General features: G+C 39.8%; 1 protein-coding gene across 2 annotated transcripts in view; it reads right to left on the minus strand.

The window, feature by feature from the left end:
* lzts2a (leucine zipper, putative tumor suppressor 2a) overlaps window positions 1–17,668 on the minus strand; it is a 44,286-nt gene that overhangs the window by 12,962 nt on the left and 13,656 nt on the right. The window contains exon 2 of one of the 2 annotated variants that reach the window (XM_077729792.1): window positions 16,110–16,225. The gene's annotated coding sequence lies outside the window, so the exon portion shown is untranslated. Of the gene's footprint in view, window positions 1–11,118; window positions 11,271–16,109; window positions 16,226–17,668 lie in introns of those variants that run through there. The other variant, XM_077729793.1, reaches the window with a different exon arrangement.

Consider the following 17,668-nt stretch of genomic DNA (forward strand, 5'->3'; position numbering starts at 1 on the left):
GAAATGCTCATTTGTCGAGGTGCTCGTATGTCGAGATACCACTGTACTGTGACTTTGCCATGCAATGAGTGGCATTAACAATTTAGAGTGTAACTCATAAAAATGTGACAGAAGATCTTGTCAAACTACATCGTGATGAACGACAAAGCTTCTGGGAAAACATTTTGGACAAGCTATGCAACAGATGTAGGCATTGAAAGAATGAAAACAAAACATTCCTCAACAACCCATTGTGATTTTCAAACGGGCCAGCCCTCAGACTAAAATAACAGCAGGAAGGTGGTTGCTGTGGAAGATATGCTATCCGGCCTTGTGTAAGGAAAACAAGGCTGTATAATTATTAGTAATTAATCAGGCAACTCTGTCAATCATCTCCCTGAGGAAAACCTCATGACCGCAAATGATCCAGAAAGTTTACGACAAGTTTGTGACCTGATCACTTCCCATGGGCAAAAGAATAACACCTCATGACCACCTTCAGGCTTTTATCCCTTCGTCCCTGGCACCGCTCATCTAGCAGCCCCTGGCGAAGACCTCTAAGGCAAGAATAAAAGAATTAACAATCCTTTGAGAACGTCAAATGTGACCCCCTGAGCGCTAACCCAGTGACCTTCTAAGGAGTGGATGTCAGCTGCCCTCCCACCACTATGACCCCTATAGTCTGGCTTTGTTCTGGTCGCTCTGACAATAAATCCTGAGAGCTAATTTGCCCTCTGATGTTGTGAAAGATTTAAAGTCCTAGGAAATTTGGACGTTAGGGAATTCACCCTGCAATGAAAAACCTTTGGGTGACAATTCAGTTCAGAGCTGTAAAACCTGCCCAAATAAAGCTATTCCTACTTGCATTTACCCTTTGACTAAGTGGAACTTGAACCAACGCCAAGCACGGTAGAGTATATTGTCCTTTGATAAAAGGGCTGGGGATCGAATTCTAGGTCTCGCACGTACACGTTGTCGTGTCCTTGGGCAAGACACGTCCAAAGTCGCTAGTGTGAAAGTAGAGCGAGTCGTTGGTCATGGTCAAAAGGTTCGATGGCACAAATTGGCTGCCTCGCTTCTGTCCGGTCTACCCTGTTGTGGTTATCCAAATTTTCAAGTTACGAAATCGTTTGAAATGAAAATGAACATTCCAACATACAAAAAAACATATGTATCGAAATCCACCAAAACGTAAATGAAGTTCCGGTTATTCTATTTTGAAATTGTCCCGTAACATTGCAGCCTGCTTCATTTCCATTTGGAGCCTCCCAAAATACAGCAATCCCTCGAATATCGCAGTTAATGAAGACCAGACATGGCCGCGATAATCGAAAAAATCACGAAGTAGGGTCACCCCTATTATAATTTTTTTCTTCTCCAGTGTTTAGTCCTATTAGCAAGAGTGGTTTCCGCTTACAAGTTTCAGCGTGGTATGGCCTCTCTGTACTGAAAGACAAGATGGAGACAGCCAGTCCTTTGGATTTTTTTTAATGCGAAGTTGTTTTGAACTCATAATTTGACGTTGTTTAAATGTGTTCATGTGTTAACGTTAGCTACCCCTAACTGCTCTGGACCACTGCACAAATAGCTTGTTATTCATTTTAATACATTAATAAATATTTTTTTCAACATTTTCTTTCACTTTTTGTCTGTTTCACATCTTTCATACTAAAGTGGGACAATTTAATAATTTTTAGAGGGTTTATTTAGTTGGTATTTTTTTTAGGACCGTGGAATGAATTGCAGAGTTTACATATCAAATACAGATCTACTTTCAAAGAATCCAACAAAAAAAAATCTGAACCAATTACTTTTGTACGACTGTATATTATTGCCACCTAGTGTGGAATGAAAAATTAATATGTTGTAAAGCATCTGTGAGTAATAAATCCAAAGCATCATTATAATTATTACTACACCATCAGTGATCATCATATATCATATGTTGAACAGCAGGACATTCAAATCCGGACATTACTTTTCTTTTAACTTTAGGTGGAGAATTTTGTGTCTATATCCACTTTCCCTGTTACAAGCATCATCCTGAGCTAGCAAGACAGAAGTAAGTCATATTCCCTAAAAATAGAAAGCATCTTAAGAGCTCAAACTCATACAGATAGTATTTCCTGGGATTGTTCTCTCAGCAAGATGCATTTGATCCGTCGTTTAAAAATAAACTGCAATCGAGTCACAGCCAGACATCACAGGTTCAATCCGGGGGCACTTTACACCTCATCCTCATATTCCAAAACTATCAATTGATGCCGAGCATCTTATTGTGTTAGGCGGCAAATGAAGGTGGTTGCTTTGCGACCAAGCAGCTCAGAGTAATGACAGAAGAAAAGGTTTATCAGGTATAGTTCTCTAATGGCAAGGCACATTAGCAAGGTCCACGATGGGTAAATAATCCTGTTATTTAAAAAAAAGGTTAATACCGGCAACCTATTCCTGCGAGCAGGAACGCATTATTCCGCAGCAACACATCATTCCTCGCAATCGCACGCAACCTTCAAGCTGAGCTGTTCTGAAGGCTCGGTGGGACGGCCAAAGAAGTAGATGAAGGTTTCATGGGCGAAGAGACAAAAGAGGACCGGGGGGAGGTCATGATGGGGAAAGGGAGGGGTTTGGACTTCTGAAGAATTCCATCCAGTACCTGGCTGTCTAAAGAGAGGCTCCACAGACGCCAAGGGAAAAGTAGGACTTGCTAATCCTGTTTTGTGTATGCACAAATGCCTTATGATGTCCTAGCAGGGGAAATCAAATGTCAATGGAGCCTTGTTACAAAAACAATCATTGCACCAAAATGTGTCTTTTCCTATCTGTCTTTCTAACATTGGCTCCTATCAGACACTAAAGAATTTCTACTTCGTAACCATTCAGTCGTTAAGTAATTTGCTGCCAGTTAATCGCCACCAATGACATTGAAAACATGATCATTCACTGGAATTTTTTGCATGGAAAAACAGCCACATTGCTGGATGTCCTCCACTGAGGTTCTTTGTTTACTGTGTAGCACTCTTTGTTTATTCATCAGTGGGTCACACTGTGTTATGCTGCTATGATGTACACCCAGCAACAGAAACAAGCTAGATCAGCTTTTTCTGTTCCAAATTGTACCGAGGCAGGATGAACCCAACAATTCATTTCTTTGGCACACCCCTTGCTCTTCTTGTCATCTCTTTGGTGCGGTGATTAATTTCAAGCAATAAAAGAAATCTCAAATGAAGCCGTCTAGCCAATCCCCCCCCCCCCCCTTCCACCGGGGCTGATTTTCAATCTGCTTCTATATTGGATACAAGCACAGCATGACTAACCATGAGAAAAGTAGCGTGTCGAGAAGAGCGACAGGTGGGAAGTGTAATATTGCCGGATCAGAGCCCCCGTGTGAACAGATATTGGAGTAGTATACATCTGGGAACCATAGAAAGTCTTTCGTTAAATTATTTTGGGGATAATTTTATGGCCATGAATGTAAGAAACAAACGAAGACTTCATTTCTTAGTTTCAAAGAACATAAAATGATACATGCAAGAATGGACTGGACAGTGAGACACACCAATTTCTTAGGAAAAAAAATCCTGACCATGTTCCCATGGGTAGGGGGAGACTCTGGATTTAAGAAAGGCGCCTCAGCAATTATATTGGTTTAATGTAAGAATTTTGCATAACATTATTACAATTGTCAATCTTTTGTAGGGAAGGTCACTATTTTTGATTATGTAATAAAAAAAATTAAAGAATAAAAACCTGTCGTTCACATACAGGACATAAACTTCCTTACATGGTGGATGCCCAATTCAATTAAAGTGGGAGAGTTGATTGCAAATACTAGATGTATATTCCATTTCCCTTCCCAATCAAAATGGCATTTACACGGAAGAAATAATTTAGGCAAGCTCAGAAGACATACTACTAACAGTTATGGAAGAAGCGGTGGAAACTACCATGTCAACAAAACATCCGTCTGTCCATTTCTACCTTAAACGTTAGCGTGATTGATCATATTTTTCTTGTTTGTCAACCGTTTGTGTTTATGCCGAACACAGACCAGTGCAAAGACGTCCTAGTTTTCATACGAGGCGATCGGATTGGAAATCCGAGTGAACCACCGCTGTCATTTGGACTAAAATTTTGATCGGAATGTTGTTGCTTGGGTCAAAACATTCCAACTGAGCCACGGACATGAAGCATATTTTTTCAGACTTATAATCTGGATAAATGTGTCTTTGTAAACCTACTAAGGGTCAATCCTTTAAATGCCACTAATGCAAAATTACAAAGTATTACCGAGTTTAACAAGGCAGGGCTTCTAATATGGTGTTGATAACTACTTCGATCCTAAAGATAGTAGAAACCTTTCCTTATTTTGGTGCAAAGTTGTAACTACATGAGGCAGGAATGTTCCTTCTCGCAGTTCGGCACATAAAGGGTGAAGCCAAGTACTGAAACTGACTGGTGAGAAGTTGAAAGTTGGGCAATGGAATGTCAGGAAATATTCTATCTTAGGAGCCTGGCCGGCGGCCATTAATTCCAAAAGAAAGTCAAGAGTCATTGTGAGTCATTGGAACAAACCAAGATCTACTCATGCAGGCAACAGGTCTGTTGACTCGTACAATCAGTCCGCAGTAAATCACGCTTGTATTTCTTTGACTGCCATCCAGAGTAAAGTAACTTATTAAAGGTGTTCTTCTAACTCAGAGTACAACCAGGAGTATATTTTTATGTGAAGACTTAATGTTATATTGTTCCGCCATTCTGACAATGTCTGACAGGCTTCTTACTGTCACCTTCCCCCACACGGCCTCTGTCTCTCGGCGGGTCTGCTTGAGATCACAAATGTCTGTTTGGGTGCCAAAGCTCTTTTTGTCCACTTTGGCAATGGAACAGGCTTGATTGCAACTTTGAACAAAAGCTGTGAGATCAAGCGTCCAGGCAGCTGGGACTTGATGAAGCAGTCTCTTGTACACGAAGGAGGAATAAGCTCTCCAAAAGGAGTTTACTGGTAGTAATTGGCAACAGACGCAGTCCACTTTTTTCACCTCATCTTTTACAGTCCATTTGTTGTTGGTTCTGGACTTTTTTTGGCTGTTTTCAAGCGTTACCAAGGAAGTGGAGGCCCGCATTGTTCGTGCTTGGGTAGGTAAATGACGGTCAGAATGGGAGATGTCTGGAATTAAGATGGCTGTAAAGATCTTTCAGTGGCTTTTCTGCATTTGGGCTATTCCAGGGGTCGGGAACCTTTTTGATGGAAAGAGCCATAAACAATTCATATTTTTCAAAATGTTAATACACGCTCTGAATTTAAAAGTCAATAATCATGAAAATGTGTGCTTTTTTTTGGTCATTTTATCACTTTTAAAGTCGAAAAAGTCTGAATTCTTTTGACAACATTGTTACGTTGTAGCTAATTAATGAGTATCAATGGGAAAATCCATGCAGGAGTGTAATGAAAAAAATGATTATAAGGCGCTGGAGGTAGTGTCAATGCCATAATACCAACATAACGCTCATATTCCTTCGCTTTCTCACTAGCAGTTTCCATAGTTCAGCTCACAGGTTAGTGGAGAGCCATATGTGGCTCCTGAGCCGTAGATTCCCAACCCCTGGGCTAGTCTCTCAGTGCATCACCAGAAATAGTTCACGTGTAACAGCCCCCCCCCCCCCCTAAAAAAAGGTATCAATCAATTAAAATGTATATTGGAATTCCTGTCTGGCTTGTAATTGTCAGGTTTGATGAAGAATCAGGTAAACTACTTATGTGAGTGTTGCTGTTATAATAAGAGCTTTCCACTGAATGGTGGACGCAAAACCCTCACAAATGCGTTGGCATATATTGAATGCCATTGGCGGCAATTGCTGTCTATTCCATTTTAGCAGGGAGGCTGACGGACGGCCAGCCCCGTGTGGTTCTGCCGGAAACCAGATTCTAATGTAGAAACACTCTTAGAGTCGCCCCGGGGGTTGATGGAGAGAGCAAGCAACTAACGACGAATGTGAGAGCTAACACCATCTAGTGAAGACGAAATGGTCATCCTGGGACGTGAACTGTCTGGCGCATGCTTATTTATGGCTTCATTTTCAAGTTGCCCTGTCTGTATCTCTATCAAGAGGTTTGACTGAAGAAATTGAGGTTAGAGGCAAAGCCTCTCAAGGGAAAAATCATAAAAGCAGACAAAACATCTGGTCATAGGCTTGTCAACACGAATATATGAGCTAAGTTAAAACAAAGGTATTTTCTTTGCACTTTTTAGAACTTCAGACACTTCAATTTTCTTGAAGGGAAACTGTTCTTGTTTAAATTCACTTAAAATTCCATTTTGGCTAACGCAGACGCAGGTGGAAATGGGTAGCTGTCAGTTGAAAAAGTTGGAAGATGGTTGAAATTCCTGATGTGCTGGAAATATTGTGGCTTCCAGGAGTTATTCCAGACGCCGACAGCTACCCGGCGGCGGTTAGACAGGCAGACATTGGAAATACCGAGTGGGTCCATTTTAAACGACTTTGTTCGAGAGAATCAATGATATCACTTGAGATGTTTAACTGAGAGGGCGCATTGATCACAGACTTATATTTAGATTTGCTCAGTCTGCAGAAAGCACAGGATTTCGATTTAAAACTTCACTACAGTTTGCCCTCTTTGCCAGTGTCCCAAACACCCCATGAGGGGATCCCAATATCAAATGGATATCAGTCATCCACCAGTACGAGAATATTTCAGGAAGGTACAAATACCTTAATGGATGCCATTGATGGTGAGAGATGTCCAATTTATTTTATCTGCAGCAATCAGTCGACCCCCAATCAATGAATTTGACATCTCTGCTTATGGGACGGTAGAGAACTCAACCAGGCTTGGTTGAGGTCTCTACCGTCCCATAACCAGGCATGGTTGACTTCTCTACTGTGCGCTAACATGCCAAAAGTATACATGTAATTTATTGTTTAATGAATTTCTCTACCACTTGCTCTTACAAGGGTCGTGGGGGGTGCTGGAACCTATCCCAGTCAACTATGGGCAGCAGGAGAGGGATAGCCTGCATTTGTTGCTAGCCAAACCCAGGCGTAAAACCATTCACGTTCACACTAAAGATAAGAGGAAACCGGAGACCTTGGAAAAGTCATACAATGTAATGTTCAGAGAGAAAAATTAATACGAATATAACGAGATAAAAATTGTACGATTGCAAGGTCGAAATCAATTTATAGATTATACTATTACAAGATTCAAATTGTGAAACGTTCATTATGTTGCTTATTTTTCTCTAACATGAACTGGAAGTTGTTTGGTTTCTATGGCATCAACTTGTGGTGACGTAAAGTCTGTGTGAGCCAACATTTTTTTTGCATAAATTTAGGAGATTTAAGTAGTATTTGGAGAAAAGTCAAAATTATGCGATTAAAAACATGACATTACTTATCACTCGAAACGGAAGTTGTTCAGGATCCGCAGACATCATCTTTTGGTGGCATTAAGTCAATGTGAAAAATGAGATTTTGGAATAATTTTGGAGGTTTATGTGAAACATGCTTATAAAACGAGAATGACTATTGTTAATATAGGTGACATCGCTTTAAATTAAGACTTTCAGATGGTGACATTCTTTGAGATTTTTTCCAATGCAAAGAGTGTGCCGCATCTTAAAAAAGGTTGGGAAACCCTGATCTAACGTAGATGGTTTGTCTTTGCTCGTGGCCTCCAAATATGAGCTTGGCTTGCTGCAGCGTGGGTGTTGTAAACGCCTTAGTGTCCAGGTAGAAATATCTTTTGGAAATTTTAGCACCCTGCCTAAGTAGTAAAAAAAATATTGCCATTCCAGTGCACATGATATATTCATTCATTCATTCATTCATTCATTTTCTGGGCCACTCATCCTCACAAGGGTCACAGGGGCAGATGAAACCAAAAAAGACAAGAAATAAATGTAGATACTATGTAAATTAAAAGGGGCTGCAGGGAAGATTTCCCTTCTACACTTGCTTTCTTTCAACCTCTAAATCCAGTGTTGAGTCATTGTTTTGGCAAAAGAAAAGTCCAGTTATCTCCCACTTTTGAATAGTCTGTCAAAGAGGGGGAGGTGAGCTGGGACACCTTCATCCATGACCTGAGTTTTTTTTACCCAGGCCCCTTAGTCTGTTGTCTTTCCAGCAAAGATGTTGCATGGAGCGATCACTTGACGAGGCGGCAGCGCTAAACGAGTTGCTATTGCATAAGCCGCTACATTTCCCCTTCCACTGCGCTGGCCTTGATGTATAATTCACTCGTACTCATCTAAGAAACTATCCGACACATGCGTCGACATAATGAAGCGTTCGCGCCGTTTCTTATGTGTGTTGCTGGTAAAGTGAAGAAAGGAGGAGGAGGGAAAGGACGGTAAGACTGGTTTGGAAAAGTCTCATTCAGCAAAGTGAAATGAAGCCAAGACCACTTCTAATCTCTCCGTCTTCCATGCGAGGCTTTATATAAATACCTGGCTTGTGAGGTTGAGCTCTACAAGAGCCCTGGCTGGAAAAAAAAAGAGGATCTGAGGACAATAAGAAGATGACAAAAAAAAATTCAAAGTCTAAGTGGCACTATGTCTATATAAGGCAACACAGAAAGATTGGGGGGGTGACAAAAGATTTCCGTGAGACCCGCATTACACATTTACCTCACAGGTTTGGCTAAGAGATGAGGTAACTTGCGTTCTTGTGATCCAAACCCAATTTTCCATTTGAAAAATGACGTCAGCACCTCCACACCTGCCCATTTACGGGGCCGTGTTTACACAGGCTTCTTATTGACGGTCTTTGTTCACGTAAACATGTCAACACGTCACCGTGATTTCTCAAAAGAGTGGCGGCTACAGTCCGTCGCCTATAAACACATCTGCTAACACGCAATATTACGTGGCCAAGGGCACGCGATCAGTCGTCTAATCACAAATTCGGAGGGAAAAAAGAATGTGTCAACGTGATTTAGTCCTAGATGAAGACAACAAGTGAGAGCGCCTTGTGTTGAGCATGCATCTTCTTATCTTCCATGTGTGGTATGTAGGCCAATGCACACAGATTAAGTAACATGGTCCAACTGTCTGAGGGTAAACGAAACCAGCATTTTTTCCTCCTCCAGGGCTGTATTTTCAAATCAATACCTCAACATTCTACAACAGGGGTCGGGAACCATTTTGAAAGAGAGTGCCATAAACAATTCCTACCGATATACAAGGCAAAATACATGAAAATGTTAGATTTGTTTTTGTCATTTTGCCACTTTTAAAGTAGAAAAAGTCTCTGAATTCTTTTGACAACATTGTTACGCTGTTGCTCATCAATGAATATCAATGAGTTTAATGAGTATCAATGAGATAATGGATGCAGAAGACTAATGAATTTAAAAAAAATGTATAATTGTGAATACTCCAAAGTGTTCAATGCCACAGTACCAACGTAACGTTCCTATTGGTGCGTTCGGGACTCGGCTCTCTCACCATCCGTTTCCATATTTGAACTCAGAGCCATATGCACCCATCAAAAGAGCCACATGTAACTCCCGAGCCATAGGTTCCCTACTGCTGCTCTATAATGAACAACACTGGAGAAAGTCTTTATTTCCTTGTTTCTCAACTAGAACTCATTTGCTGCCATTGCAGGCTAGCATAGACATTAACAGTCAATTTTAACAGTCAAAATGGATTGAGCATCTATTCTGGCCAATAGCACCCAATCATTAACTGCTGTTTTAATTACTTTTCCTCCTAAAACTTATCAACTACTAATTGAGAATTCAGTGTTATGTTAATGATTTTTCTTTACTATTTAAAATGTTTCTTTTTAAATACACAAAAAACAAGGAATCATCTCTTTTAATTTATTTCATTATCATTTATTGTAAGTATTCTTTTAACATACTTTTCCAAAAAGGTAAATGCCATTTTTTATTAATTAGTGCTCTTTTTAATTAGTTTTCAAATTTTAAAATATTTATAATAAGTTTTTATCCACGATGAAAGCAGATGATTATATTTGTTTAATTAATCCAATTGGATAAATCTCTACAGATACATTTTTGCATTGTACCCACAAACATGATTCAATTACACAGTATTTCGTAGCCCAAGTTTTTCCCACGCAGTTTTCATTTCTTGTAAATTCACAGATAAAATGTTTAATCTTAAGTGGTATTACAGTAAATAACCGATTAGCCGATTATGCACACATTGCAAAAATACTAATTGGTGATTTGTGGACTAACAAAATAATGAATTGTTGCAGGCTGGCATCTGGACATAGCACAATACAATACCTTTTGATACAGTTTAAAATGGCGATACTATAGTGTAAAATGTCAATTAAAAAAAAAGTAATGTAACGCAAAAGGTTTGAACTATCTGCCAGCTTGAAAACATAATTATTAAAGTAGAGTCAGACCTAATTATTAGCATTATCAATGTTTTTAAATTAGTGTCCTCGTTGTATACAAGTGGGCAGATGACTGTGTTCTGATTATATTCCAAAATTCTTTTTACCTGAACCTTTAGTTTTGCAATGTCACATTTCGAAAGGGGTGTGCATATTTTCTATTCACTGTAAACGCTTCAAAATTTACAAGAAAGTTGATTTAAAAAAAAAAAGATCAATGTGGTAGATCAATTCAGTTCCACGTTGGCTCGTGTATACACATTTTGTAATATTTTTAGTGTGTTATGAGTTTATAATTGTCATTTGCCTGAACTATAAATCCAAAAGTAGCACATTTTGTGACATTTCTTAGTGTCCCTGACTTATGGCGTTAAAAACTCCCCCTAAATGTCATCGTTTTGAGTTCAAAGCCTCCCTAAAATGAAGTTCATGTACAGCCATTTGACCAAAGCATACAGCTGCTGCCGCTTGCTTTCCCAGCATTCATTATTTACCATCCAAAGATGAGAGCTGATTTAAGCTTCCAGCGCCGTTAAATCCATTAGGAATGTGTGAGAGTGTTACTGCCGAGCAACATTTTGCGGTCTCGCCTCCATTTTTGGCACAGAACACAACCAAACTTTCCTCTAGAAAACTTTGCCTTTCATGCAAATGAGACCAAACAGCAGGATGGGCACTTTGGAGAGTATTCACAAGCAGCTATACGCACACAGAGAAGCATTACATTATGCAAACCCTCACCCTGATGGAAGCCTGGCATCTCTACTTGGATGGTCCTCTCCGCTTGTTTTGAATGGAGATAAAAAACAGTCCAGTTAATGTACGTGAGGAGGTCTTAACGTACTCCAGGCGCCGTTGCCGCCCTGGCTTCTACGCCGCTCCGACACTTCTTCATATCCTGACACTTTTCAGAGCGGACGCCCCCCCCCCCCCCCCCTTTGCTTATCCTCCCAGCACTCCCTTCCCACTTGCCTGCATTAGCACCGCCTCCAACCCCCCCAGCACTCACTCCAGCCGCTTCCTCCCTCACTTTTGTCTCCCAGCACCCCCGCGGCCCCCCTTTTCTTCCTCTTGTTTCCATCTTTTAACATGCCCCTCCCCACCTTCTCTTTTAGGACTTAGCTCTTTCTTTATCGGCATCTGACAATATGTTATACAATTATTAACATGAACTAACTCATTGGCTGATGACGATAGACGTCCAAGCCATTTGGGCTGGGTTCGAATGGCTTGGACGTCTACGAGTCATAAACTCATTTCAATTCATAACGTAAAAGATGAAAAGAGCCACACGATTGGACATCTATCACCGTCGATGGCAGTGGAAAAGTTAAGGTGAGGAACTTCATAGAAGATGCCAGGGATGGCGGGAAGCTGAACCCACGTGAGATCAATTACATAACGTTTGATCGCGTGAGCGAAGACAAGCCAGGGCGTTTGTTAATGAGTTCTACATCAACAGGAAAAAAGGGTCATCATTTGTATGGGAATTTAATGGAGCATTTGATTAAAATCTGGCCTCAATCATCTCACTGCTGACTGCCACGATTAATCGACTCGTGAAAATCTTTTCGATTATGATATCAAATCGACAACAATTTTGATAGTCGATTAATTGTTTAGTCCTGGGTTCAAATCCAGGTCAGGTCCATCTGTGTGGAGTTTGTATGATCTCCTCGGGGCTGCGTGGGTTTTCTCCGGGTACTCCGTTTTTTCCCCATATTCCAAAAACATGCATGGTAGGCTGATTGGACACTGGTTTGGTGAATGCGCATATGAAACTGATGTGGTTCGGTAGCTCCAACAAGGTTAAGAACCACTGGTGTAGAGGTTCATTCACCTGACTTGGGTGCGGGCAAGCGAAGATCGATTCCCGTTTGTTGATGGTGTGATTGGGGATGCGAATGGATGTCTGTCTTTCAGTGTGCCTTATAGCTGACTGGCGACCAGTCTGCTGTGTACTCAGAGATTTGCTCGTAGATAGGCTCCGGCACCCTATGCAACCCTTACGAGGATGCACGTTATGCAAGATGAATGAATTGGGGGAAATGCAAACTATCTATTTTTTTTTATTTTTTAAACTAAATCTTTGTATTTTCTTGTTGAAAGTTAAGACCTATTAAGCATACTTTGCCTTTGTCAGAAATCAGAAAATTGTTAAGATCTCTGTTTGGGAAAAGAATCATTTTATCACTGTAACAGTAAATAAGATGATTTCCCTTCTAGAAGGGATCAATTGCTGATAGATCAACTAACAAAACAATCCTCTGTGGCTGTCCTACTACTGAGACAACTCCAGCAGATCTTTCCACGTCATTACGTGAAGAAAAGAAGCAGACCTAGAAGCTTTTTGCAACTTGATCTCCACCGTTGGGATGCAGAAATGAGCTTGACTCCTGCTAATGCACGTGATTAATGCACCAAGTGTTTCAGCGTCAGGCTATTTACAGATCGCACTTTGCGTGCCAAAGTGAACAACCAGTAAGAGCTGAGTAATGCTGGACAAGAGCAGACTAGCAGACTTTTTCCTCTGCAACTTCTTACTTAAACTTTACATGTGCACCCCCACACCCACTCACGAGTCCCTTGGTGGTCAACAAGTGAGAAAGAAAAGTTCACTTTAGCTAACCCCCTCTGCTCTTTGCCACCATTAACACTGGCCACACGAAGAGTAACACAAAAAAGCTTTTGAGCTTCTCACAAGTGTGTTTGTGCGTGTGTGTGTGTGTGTGTGTGTGTGTGTGTGTGTGTGTGTCTGTGTGTGTGTGTGTCTGTGTGTGTGTGTGTGTGTGTGTGTGTGTGTGTGTGTGTGTGTGTGTGTGTGTGTGTGTGTGTGTGTGTGTGTGTGTGTGTGTGTGTGTGTGTGCGTGTGTGTGTTTGAGAGTCAGCACAAGTTTCATTTTCAAAATGTAGAAGTGTAAAAACAAACAGATTTAGGTTAAAAATATGAATAAAGGTCTGCCAGGGCTACGTTTGATTATGATCAAAAATCCCCAGGTGACTTTTGTAATTTTGTTTTAGATGACACTTTGATGGAAAGCAAATATAAAATATAACAACTTTGAGCAACTTTCTGGTATTAACAGCATTAAAAGGCAGACAATTTGACCTAAATATAAAAGACAGTCTTTGGTTTTGTAAACTTAAATAGCAAGATTCAAGAATCTATTTTATTTGTTGATTAATTTGATAATGCATTTTTTTGCTTGCAATGCAACTAGTTTTAAACGGATTATGTCACTCAATAGGTACACATGCAACACTGCAATTTGTTCCTTTGTGTTCTCTTTTTGATAAATTGTGTTTTTTAAAGCCATACATATTAGCAATTTAGTACATGACATTTTACTTATATGCTATTTTTTGGAGAATCCCCAGAATACATCTTTTTTTTTTTTTTTAAAGTATTCTTTTGGTATAGTACAGATAAACTCATTGGCTACCGTTAACAACAAAATTGGATTGCTCGTCTCATTACAACTACAGTAATCCCTCAAATATCACGGTCAATGCAGACCAGACATGGCCGCGATAATCGAAAAATTGCAAAGTAGGGTCACCCCTATTATAACTACCTTTTTTTCCCAATGCTGAGTCCTACTAAACCGGAAGACAGAGAAGTGGCTTCCGCTTCCGAGTTTCAGTGTGGATTTTCACATTTTTATGAACTTAAAAAAAACAGGATAACTAATAGCAGAAAAAAATCACCAAGAAGGGAATTCACGATAAGTGAAGTCACGATAAACGAGGGAAGATTGTAGATACACAATAAATGGCATGGTAATCCATTTGCTTTATGAGAAAGAACTGCATCGATCCAAGCAGAGCCAATCTTTCCAGTTTTGGGAGGAACAGGGTCAGCTGTGCCAGGACAAGAAGAAACAAGGAAGCCTGTCATGGAGAAATGCTGCAAAGAGGGTAGGAAGACAGCTGGTGCTACGGTGTTGTTGTGCGTGCACAATTATCTGAGCGCACATCTCAAAAATACTACCCCCCCTCAGACATGATAAGGTCAGGCCTCAGCGTCGCATGGCCCGCAGGAGGTTGAAAAACACAAACAAGCTTCACACTGCAGATAACGAGTCAGAGACACGTTGAAAGTCAGGTGCAGTGAGGTGAAAAGCGAATTTACAGAGGAAGGAAATGTGATTTGCTATCAGCCAGGTGCTCAGTTGTGAATTCCTGACCCCTCGAACCTGTAGTCACCCCTTTTCTCCAAGTTCCATGCATAATTAAAAGCCGATCCCCTGCACTGGCTTGTCACAGATGGAAGACTTGACCTTCATTCCCATATATACACGACTCCCAAAGTATTGCATTATTCGCCTTTAAAATGTGTAAATTATTTAATTTGTATATTAAATTGAGGACATTCCAGGCCAAACCGAAAAATTCATTGAACTATTTTAACCATGTGTAAACCTATGAATAAAGTAAAATATTGGGTAATATAGGCAAACAAAAAATATTCGCTCATGGTATGAGCCATGTTATATCACTATGATAAGAATGTATACTGACACTTGGGTTCGAGGGTGCCTTTTGGTAAAAAAAAAACAAGTAATCATAATTGTGTGTTTATGGTTTCTTTTAGCTTGTGTTCTTGAGGGCAGCCAATTATAATCAGGTAATCGGCCGATTATTGCATTAAACGACAACTATTTCATTCTTTCATTCGTCTTCAGTACCACGCAACCTTGTGAGTTTTGCAGGGTTGCCGGAGCCTATCCTAGCTGACTTGGAGTCAAAGCCAGACTATACCCTAGACCGGTCGCCAGAGACACAAGACCATTCGCACAGAAAATCATACCGCCACATGCGAGAATCCAAGTCAGGCGAGTGAAGCACTACACCATCAATTGACCTTTCAAGTAGCAGTTATTAAATATAGATTTTTTTAAAACTACACATCTTATTTACATATTTATTTAAATTTAAAGATTTAAAAATCATATTTTTTAACTAAATGGACTGATCCAAATGATTGCTTTTGCTTTAAAAAATATAATATATTAAAGCATATTTTATTATAATCTATACATACGGACAAATAGGCTTAAGGAAAGTTTTTTCCCCACATCCATCAGGACTTTAAACTTGCGGTAACACGACACACAATCCCTTCTGTGTAATATCTTCACAAAAATATTTGCTCATTTGTCGGCTACCCAAATAATTGTTTGTGGCACCCATTGTGTTCACCAACTTTATTAATTTTCATTCAATTTTTGCCTTATTTATGCACCATATGTTTGTGTTGTGTGATGATTTATGATAAGGGTTTGGTATAATAAGGACTTCTAGTGGCCGTTATGTACTACTAAATTTAGAAATACTATCAGCACCGTTGAGTCGAGTACAATTTGCATTTAATATATAGCATGAATTCATTATATTTTAGGTACGCTAACGGGAATTTTGAATGATCCAAACGAATTTAAATTCAAAGGACCCTGTGCTAATATTTCTCATTGACAAACACATGACAAAATTTTGTTTGTTTTCTTTTTCCAATGGAGGTTGCAATGGAACTAATGAACAATTTCAGTGCCAATGCTGCTAAAACTCATCAACCAGCATCCAAATAGACATTTCCATAAACCATCTTATTTACTGTAACTCACTACCTGCTATTGATGCCAATTTACATCCAAATTTGCCATTAATGGTTTGTCCTTCCAGTTTTAAATGGATTATTACTGGTCTATTACTGTCTATTTGAGCTTCCTTACCTCAGTTGGTTGTCCAGTTTACGCCTACTGGAGCTCTGATGGCGAAGGGGCGACAGCAGACAGATTTCGTCCCTGGAGGGATCTCATTTCTGGGCCTCCACCGGCTGGCCTCTAGCCTGGAGACAAAAGCAAAGAGCAGAATTTTCTTTCAAGCGGCACAGACATAGCTTCAGATGCATTGTAAGTATTATGTAAACTGAGTCTAGGTGAGTATTGGAGGCGGTAATACTGCCCCCGACTGGCAACACCTGCGATTTACAAGAAGAGATGACAATTCCAGAGATTTGTTATCATTTGTTATCTTAAAAGCACAAGTTTGTTGACATTATTGTCCACAAAAACATTTTGCTCTTCGGATTGCAAGATTTATTGTCTGCCAGACTCATTTTTGTGTGCGGTTGATGAGGTAAGTGATCTGATATAAGTATTGATTTTGAGACTCGAGGTCAGATTCGGCAGGTTGCGGAGTATGTTGCCAGCGGTCTTTCATCAAGATTTAGCAAAATGGACACACACATTTTGATGAAGTGACCAATTTCTGAGTTAATTGTTCCAACATATTGCTCTGGATAGCAGCAATTTAGAGTTTAAATAATTTGAAAGTGTGTTTTAATGTGTGTAAGGAACAAAACAACAAAAATAATTGATTTAGAATCGTATCATGGTGAAACTTTATTGTCGTGAATTATTTCCTGGGATTAACGGTACTGTCACTGTATGTATCGTCATTGCAAATTGAGAGATCACATTTTTAGGTCTTTTGGTTGGTTAATAGTTAAGCGGGATTGAGCAATTTGGAAAAAAAAGAGATTTTTTTCTATACAATTATCAAAAAGAACGTGATTTTTATATTGCATTTCAATTGATAGCCAAAAAGAATCTACAAACTAGTACTCACATTGGTAGCAATGTATTATATAAATATTAAAAATGTTGACTGTTTGGTTGAACATTTCCAACTTAATTTTTTTCAACGAGAGCGTCATTTTCAGTAGATAATTTGAAAGTTACAGCTGTCTTCAGATCATCATGATGATCGTGGAGCTAAAATGGAATGAAAATGACACTGATTAACTATTGTCATGCACATTTCCACCCCTTGCTTAATTGAGGAAATGTTATCAAGGCTGATCGTGGAAATGTGCAAAATCGCAACCGATTAAACTCATTCAATTGCCCATCCATATGTCAAAGTGCTTTCAAATGTAATTTCGATGTATCAGTGTGGTATCAAATTGCCCCCAAAGAGTACAGATGGTTTGGTTCTTCCCTAAATGGGATCGACAGGATGACTTTCATGGTGAAATTATCTTGACAGGAAGATTTATTGAGGCAAGGTATAACCAAAATATTCAATTAATTACTAAAACCACCACACTGAATTGATTCTCTATGAGGATCTGATGTGAACCCCCATGGGTACAGATTACAGCAATTAATCCTAGTGTCGGATAGATTACACAGCTGCCGCGGCATATGTGCTTTACAGCGGCCAGCGCACTTTAACATTAACGTCCGAAAACTCGGTTATCAATGTTATCGCTAGCCTTGTGGCGCCC

The sequence above is a fragment of the Stigmatopora nigra genome, chromosome 12 (genome assembly GCF_051989575.1).
Source record: "Stigmatopora nigra isolate UIUO_SnigA chromosome 12, RoL_Snig_1.1, whole genome shotgun sequence".
Taxonomy (NCBI): domain Eukaryota; kingdom Metazoa; phylum Chordata; class Actinopteri; order Syngnathiformes; family Syngnathidae; genus Stigmatopora; species Stigmatopora nigra.